The sequence below is a fragment of the Rosa rugosa genome, chromosome 6, assembly GCF_958449725.1.
Source record: "Rosa rugosa chromosome 6, drRosRugo1.1, whole genome shotgun sequence".
Lineage (NCBI taxonomy): Eukaryota > Viridiplantae > Streptophyta > Magnoliopsida > Rosales > Rosaceae > Rosa > Rosa rugosa.
The window spans coordinates 3,818,089-3,826,988 of NC_084825.1; positions in this window are offsets into that span (position 1 = coordinate 3,818,089).

Below are 8,900 nucleotides of genomic sequence, written 5' to 3' on the forward strand. Positions count from 1 at the left end.
TGCTGTGAGGAGAAGTAGTTAAATGTTTGGTAAACTATTTTTCAAAAGTGCTGTGAGAAAAAAAAAATAATTAATATTAATTTTTAAAGATAATGAACATAACTTTTTTGAGATTGTGATAATCAACATAATTAAACATTCTTTTCATCTCTATCTCTTTCTGGTCGAGATCCATACCCAGGAGTCTAGGATCATTCTATTTTCTAATCATTCCCCAACAACCATTTCAATTCATGAGTTACCAAGTGCAGATGACATTGAAATTGCATGGTGCAAAATCGTGAAACCTTTACCCACTCAATTTGTTGGGAAGAAATGGGATGAATTTGCAGATTGTTCAGAAAGGGGGAGAGAGGGGCAGAAGAAGATACACGATCAATTAAACTGCAGACTTCAGGGAGCCGAGGCAGAGGGAGGAGAAGAGAGAGGTGAAGCTTTTGGTGGTGGCAAGGAAGGCCCTCTCGATGACTTCGAGAGCTCTAAAGGTCTGAATGGTCTGGTTCAATGGGGGGGGGGGGGGGGGGGGGTTTGAGTCGAACCAGTGAGGATTGGCTTTGAGGTTGGGGTGTCGAAGCTCACCGGATACGGCTTCTCAACTTGTCTTCCTCCATCTTCTTCCTACAGTCTCTGCGGGTTTGTGTCCAAATTACTCAATCTTCGGTGATTTTGCAGTCTCTGTGGGTTTATCTCAAATTCTTGTTTTTCACCTTATGTCTGCAGAAGCCATTTTGAAAAGCTACAAATTGTAGCTTCTGAAAACCTGCTGTTGGAAGAGAGTGACCAAAAACAGCTTTTTAAGATTTTACCAAACACCTTGGATTAGACCCAAAAGCGATTTTGGTTCCAAAAGCACCTAGGAAGCAATGCCAAACTAAGCCTAACTTTTATTGGAAGTTGAAAGTACTAGTGTGTAAGAAAGATCAAGATAACTAGACCTGTAAATGGACCGGGTTTTAATCCGGACCCGCTCCAGATCCGTGGCTATTGGACGGATTTGGATCGAAAATTTTGATCCGCTCAAATATTGTATAACCCTTGAAATAGAGCACTCGCAAGTACTGCAATTTTGGAAGTAAATCATATGTAACCTTATAAGCTAGATCTGAAAGTGAAAGTGGCAGGAATGTCCTCAGACGTATACATTTAGGGTCAGAGTAGGCTTCAAACTTTTGAACCCCGTCATACCTATCAAGAGCGTAAGACGAATAACATGCCTTGAGATGACATTGAAATTGCATGTTTATTCTTCCAGTTTTCCTCCAATCTAAAACAAGTCTCTCCTGCTGCCCATCGTGCCAAATCAGTAACAAGGTCATGCATTACATATTTCGAATTGTTCTTGCATGACTTTTGAAATAATGACCAGGATAATAGTGCTCGAAAACAATCACTACCTTTATCTTCCTGTTGGACCGAACCTTCTGCCATCCAAAGAAGGACCAATTGCTTCTCCCCAAATTCATTCATTCGGAAATATTGAACAATTAATAGGCAAAACAACTAATACATAATTGAACCAGTATATGTGGTCCTTTCTCTAGTTTCCAGACCTGATACACCACTGCAAGACGAATATGAAGTTGTTGAGGTTGATATGCTGGAAACATAACAATTTTAGCCTTCCTGTGGGGAATAATAAATGAGAATAATACTAGAATCATTTTAGAAACAGAAGAATTGCTCAAAATTGCTGCAAGTGTCACAAAAGTAAATAAAGGAGAAATCTACTTGAGAGTTGCAGACATGGTCCTCCCTCCCAACTTCGCCTGCTCGAAGAGAGTGATTTGTAATTCTACCCGATTGATTTGAGTTGTTCAAAGTCAATGATGACCTATCTTCATGTCGTGATCTGTCAAAGAGAAGAAGGGTAGGAAAGACATTTACTTCATACTCCTTTGTTTATATAGGAGAGTAAAATTGAAGGGTTAATGCTCATACACCCTGATTCTATCAAAATACTTCCCAAAAACCCCAACAAATTATTTTCATTCCTCTTCACCCAACCATCTGTCCCTTTCTTCCTTACTTACACAACTTTCACCTTTTCATTCCATCAGTACCCTTCTGATGTTTTCTTTATATATTAGTTTAATATTTCTGTTACGGTTGATGAAATGTGGTGGGCCCATTCTTAAATTATTTGTTTAAACAGAAGTCGGATAGATTTCATCCTCTATTCAAAGGTAAACAGTACGATTTACTATTCATAATTTCGATCGTTGACAGACTCGAATTAGTGGCCATCTGTAAAAATACTAGCAAAGAATTGCAAAAGGAAATAGAAAAATTGAGAAAGTTGAGAGCCTATAGAGATAGTCTTAATAGGGAATCACCCAACTATTGGGATATCATTTATAGACTTCAGACTAGAATCTATAAAATAGAACAAGAGATTGATAACCTCTTATATGTTCTTGAAGAGGAACAAAAACCTCTTGATTATTTGAGCATTGGTTAGATCCGCACTCCACTGCTATCAGAGCTTGTAAAATAGCTCAAGGAGAACCCCTCCTTAATGGGGACAATGTCAGAATTGTTATTAGAGAAAATAAATTCTCTACTGAAATCTTCTGATGAGAAATATCAGAAGCTGTTTCTAGAAGTATCTAGATGTCAAACTCATCTAGAAAAATTACCTGCTATAATCCACCAATTAGAAAGATTGGAAAACAAACTAGATTATATCAAAGATCTTCCAAAAACGGAAGAAGAAAAACTAACGAGTGTTAGTAGAAAAATCAAAGAACAGCAAAAAACGCTGGATTCTATACTGAATGACAAGAAAGTGCCTACAGTAAAAAAGAAGACTAATGGATTCAAACCATTAGAAAAACCAGACACAAATCGTGTTCCTAACATGATTTTTCTGGAACCATCTACTAGTCAGACTAGTATCCGGTATGAAAACCCGGAAAAAAAAAAAGAGAAATGAAGATGTTAAGCATCTTTGGAAAAAATAAAGGAGTTCAACTCCTAAACTCTGAAGAATTTGAATACAATGAAATCGAGCATGAGGTAAAAAACGCCTCAATTCCAAAGCTAGATTTCAAACAGATCTATAGAAGGGGAACATTTGACTTGATGGATAGCCATCATTTCAAAGTACATGAATTCACAACCCCCTCAACAACAGGAGAGACAGATCTCTTGATGATCACCCCTGCTGAAGTTGCCAGAGCACAAGCAAAGAAGTATCAATTTATGCACATTGGAGCAGTCCAAGTCGGCATAAAGCTTTTGGCAAGAGAAGGCATCAACTGTTCAGTCCTATGTGTCCTGCAAGACAACAGACTGACTGACTTCCAAGCTAGTCTGTTGGGAACTCTAGAAGCATCACTTTGCAATCAAGTGGCATATTTCAATTGCTTCCCCAACTTCACCACCAGCCTGAAGGATGCAGCCCACTGTCTCCGACTGAGAGTCAAGACAGATGGCATATCAATGAAAGATGATATGCAAGAATTGGCGATAGTATACCGAGTATACTATAAACTGATGAACACCACAGTAGAGCCGAAGACACGGATCTCCAACATCCCTGGTCTCACTACTGGATTCCTCACCAGCCAGAAGAACCATTCACAACAGATTCACAAGGTTGCTTGGAATGAAGTAACTTTTCCTCTTGAATGGAAATTATCCGGTCCAAAAAAGCTACCGGAAAGAGCAAAAGCAAAGATCTACGAGAGTAGAAGAACTAGAGAAATCAGCCTCAACTTCGACAATCACAGAAAAAGTGACGTCTGTCCTGAGAACATCAGGATAAACAGCAGTCTTCTGAGAAGAAGCTACAGCACTAGAGAAGCTAGTGTTAGTGGTACAAAACCCACTATTGAAGAGCCAATATCAGAAGAAGATCTGGAAGCTGATCTACTCAGACCAGTCCATACGCTAAGAGCTGAGAGGCTCTATGATCTTTATGAAGAAGCTGAGAATTGTGAAAGTCCTGAACGATTAGAAAAACTAATCGAAGAGATGAAAGAATTCAAATTCAGAAAGACGAGAAAAGTCTTTCCTTATCAAGATATTGAAATGGAAGATGGAGAAAGCTCCAGAACTTTCATAAAAAGAGAAACAAGGGAAACAAAACTCCCATTTCAGAAAGCCCCCACGGGTAAAAAAGGGGAAAGAAATTCCCAAAGATTTGTCCCAGAAGACAATCTGCCTAGAGTTCCTATCACGAACTATGGCATCTGGTTAAATCTAGACAAGAGTCTAGACAAAAGAAAAACCATTGACCAATGGGTAGATAGCCTGATGATGGCTTCTGCACTTACCCTTGGCAAATTTGAAGCACCAGATTTGCAGGTGTACTATGAAACTACTCTTACTGGAGTGGCAAAAAAGTACTACCTATCTTTCAAAGAAACTGCCAGAGGAAGAGACTGGCTTGAAGAGATAAAAAATTCAAAGTCTCCGTATGATTTTGCAGTACCCCTGTACGATCAGTTCTGTGGAGATCTCTCAAATCTGAGTGAGAAAGCCAAAGAAACGGCAAAATCGAATATCTATGCTCTCAAAATTTGTGACATGAGATATTTCGAAGAATACCTGAATGAATTTCAGGAATATTAATGTACAATTGGTGAACTAGAGAATACTGATCTAGTTAATCTGTTGCACAGAAAACTCCCTGAACCATGGAGAACAGCTGTGAGAGAAAGCATAGCTGAAAAATAAATTGAAAGATTTTCAGTTGGAAGAATTGCCGACAGAATCCGGCAACTACTGAAGGAGCAATGCAAAGCCAATCTTAGAGCTAAGATGGCCAAGAAGCAACTCAAAGGAGTTGAAAATTTCTGTTACGGAATACTGGATATACCCACAAACTGGGGATGTCATGAATCCAAATTCCACAGAAGGAAGAAAAAAGAAAAATATTACTCTAAAAAATTCAAAAAGAGTAATCAGAAAAATTGGAAATTCAAGAGAAGTTCCAATTACAAGAAGCAACAGGATGAAGATCCTAAAAAGAAATTCTTCAAGAAAAAGAAGAATACTAATCAGCATAAACAACCTAGCAAGAAAGCTTGCAGATGTTGGTTGTGTAAAGCTGAAGGGCACTATGCCAACGAATGCCCGGAAAAGGGTAAAAGATCTACTAAAGCTCTCTTTGAAGAATATGAGCAAATAGTAGAGGTAGCAAACATGAAAGGCTACGAAATAGCCTATTCTGATGATGAAGATGACGACAGGTCTGTTTATTCTGCCTGGTTTGAAGAAGAAAGTTCATCAGAAGAGTCGTTTGAGATAGATTCTGAAGTAGAGTACTTCGAATCCAGACAAATGAATGTTTTAAAAATCAAAAACTGGGAAGAAAGTAAGACAGAATCTTTCATGTCTTCTTATCAGGTGAACCCTGGTACATTCGTTTGTGACTACTGCTTTTGTCACGAAAAGAATGGTCTCCCTATGTTTTGTGAAGAGTCTAAAAAGACTTATCACAAAGAATGCTTCATAGCTGAAGCAAGAAGAAAAACCAATAATGGCCTTGTAAGCCAATTGGTTGAACAAGAATATGAAGAATATTTTGCTGAGAAAAAAGCGAAAGAAGTAGTTGAAACTCTATTCCAGGAAACCATGGAATCTTCTTCCTAAAAAATAAAGGAAGAAATCATCGGTGAAGAAAAAATCGATGAAGATATTGAACTGGTTGAACCACCAGAAATTGTTCCAGAAGAATGTAAACCGTTCATTCCAAAGGAACAAACTCAGGAAAATGAGCTTCAACAATCGAAAGTCGTCTCTACTAGTAGATACAGTAACTACATAGAGATTGGACTAAAATTCCCTGATCACAAAAAGTATCATCTACATGTCTTTGTAGATAATGGATCGGGATTTACTGTTGCAAAGAGATTTGCAATTCCAGAGATTTACTGTTGCAAAGAGATTTGCAATTCCAGATGAACTCTGGAAATAAGATAAGAAAAAATATGCTACTGGTGTCACATTTGATGGAAGCCATCTAACCATGAAAAAAGTAGCAAAAAATGTTCATATCTTCATTGGTGGAGGAACATTTATCATCCAGAATGTTTGGCAATTTGAAGGCCAAGGATCTGATTTCTTGTTGGGCAATGACTTTATTCTCCAACAAAGATTCATTCAGGATGAAGAAGCAATCGGCTTCAGAAAAGGAGAACGGGTGTTCTGGGCAGACCGATTCACACAAGCAAAAAGTGTGGTAGGTCCAGGTTTTACTACTCAGTATCAGAGATCGCAACAGAATAGTGGTGATCTTCCCCCATACAAACCCAAATTTGAACCCATACTCCAAATCAAACAACAAGAGGAATTACTTGTTGAAGAATCTTCTGAAGAAGAAGAAGAAGAAGAAAAAGATGAAGAAACTAGTTTCATCCATGAGCACAACCTCAAGCATTTTCAGAACAAGCTTGAGTCTCAGAAAATTCCAACTCTTGAAAAAATCAAGAAACTACTAGAGCAGAATGTGGATACAAATCCTCAAAAGTTTTGGGAAAAAGACCCAGTGGTATGTGAATTGAGATTGCATGACATGAATGCCATCTGTCATGTCAAAGCCATTCCTCAGTACAAAGAGGAAGATCAAAAAGAATTCAGAAATGATATTGAAGATCTCCTGAAGAAGAAATTAATTCAACCTTCCACTAGCCCTCATCATGCTCCAGCATTCTACGTGAGAAATCATGCAGAAAATCTACGAGGCAAAGCTAGAATGGTTATTGACTACAGAGATGTCAATAAGAAGACTGTCAAAGACGGTTATCAAATTGCTCAAGTAAGAGTATTGATTAACCAGCTCAGAGGAGCCAAAGTCTTTTCGAAATTCGATGCAAAGTCGGGTTTCTGGCAGGTCAAGATGCATCCTGAGAGTGTACCTCTCACTGCATTTGGAACACCACAAAGTCATTACGAGTGGTTGGTAATGCCTTTTGGTCTAAAGCAAGCTCCCTCAATCTTTCAAAGAAAGATGGACAACATCTTCAAGCATGTAGCGGAGTTCTGCGTCGTCTACATAGATGACATCCTGGTCTTCTCCAAAAACATAGAAGAACACATGAAACACCTCCATGAGGTAGTAAAGCTGATAGTTCAGCATGGAATTATCCTAGGTGAAAAGAAAATCTTCTTTATCCTCGATGAAGTTGATTTCCTAGGAATAAACATCAAGAATGGAGTGATAAAACTCCAACCTCATATTCTTGAAAAGATCTGGAAGTTCCCAGACAGAATTCCTGATGCTAAGAGTCTAGAGAGATTCCTTGGTGTCATAAATTATGGAAGAGATTTCATCCCTAAAATCTCAGGGTTAACAGCAATGTTATCTCCTAAAACAAGTTCCATTACTTCACAGAAGATGATGAAAAGATTGTGAAGCAGATAAAAAATCTCTGCAAAAACCTCCCTCCTCTCCAACAACCAGAAGAGAATGATGACATTATCCTCCAAACAGATGCGAGTGATAATTACTGGTCCGGTGTGGTTCTGGTGAAAGCGCCTGGAACTAACATTGAAAAGATCTGTAAATTTTGTAATGGCAAGTTCAGCCCTGCAGAACTGAATTATCCCACAAGGGAAAAAGAAATTTTGGCTGTCAAGAAAACAATTTTAAACTCTCTAGCTTTTCTTGGAAAAACCTTTACTGTCCGCACCGATTGTGCTAGAGTAAAGAATTTTAAACATTTTAAACTTGACAAAGCTGCTGATAGAGGAAGATTAGCCAACTGGCAATTATTTCTTAACCAATATGATTATATTGTTGAATTAATTGCAGGAAACAAGAATTATCTTCCAAACGCATTGACCAGAGAAATGGCAATGTTCAGCCAAAGAGAAGACGACGAAGGTCGTAATCCCAGAAGCAGAAGGACTGGGAAAGAATAGGAACCTGAAGAGGATCCTAAAGAAACCAAAGAAAAAATTCTTAAAAGGTTTCTGCTAAGCCCAAAAAGCTTGGCCTCAACTGATCAATCCCAGGGTAAAGGATTGGCTAGCCCGTCTCAAACGGCAGACGGTAAAGGCACATCAAGACCGTTGATGGCTGCTGCTTTGCCAAAAAGCAGACCAACTCCAAGTGGAGTTATAAATGTTTTTAATTATGAATTAAGAACTTTTGATACTCCTGTGTTCAAAACTGGCAGGAGACTAGCTTATCACCAGAAGGCAATCCTGGATAATCTCTTATTTGCCTTTCAAGAAAGAAGCAGTGGTCTGATGTTCCCAGCTCTTTTCGCATTAGCTGAAGAACTCTACGCAAATGGAAGACCACAGGGTGAAGAGCTTAATATGCAGCAGAGTGCTGCAAGAAAAGAAAAAATTTCCTTCCTTGAAAGTCCAGAAAGTGCTAAAGTCCCTATCATGGCACTCAATGAGTCAAACTGGCATGAATTCCATAGTCTGATAGGAAGGCATAATCCTGAAAACTTAGTTCCTCCAACTCTCTTCATCGTAGCAGGACCATATGTTGGAAGATACCTGGTAAATGTTCAGAGTGAACATCCCCAAGAACACAAGTGTTACGTCTCGTATCTCAATTTACCTATTTACTGGTCATTTGGGCGGTAAACAACAATTACTCTCACTTTTTACTTCGTTTCGGTATTTTTCGTTGACCAAAAGTTGACTTTTTGTTCGGTTTCAATTTTGAGAAAACTTCCTTCATGAAAGTTGTAAAAGGTATTAAACGGAGTTCGTAGACACGAAGCACGCAAAAATCGGAATTCGTATGAATGAGTTACGGTCTACGGAAGTTCAGTTACGCCAAAGTTTTTGAGAGTCAGTGAAGGGTAAAACCGACTTTTCACAAAGTCAAGTATAAAAAGGGAAAAACCCTAAATTCTCTCTCATTTTTCTCCTCTCTCCCTCTCTCGGCCGCACGACCCCTTCTCTCTCTTGCACGTCGTTCTTCTGCTAGC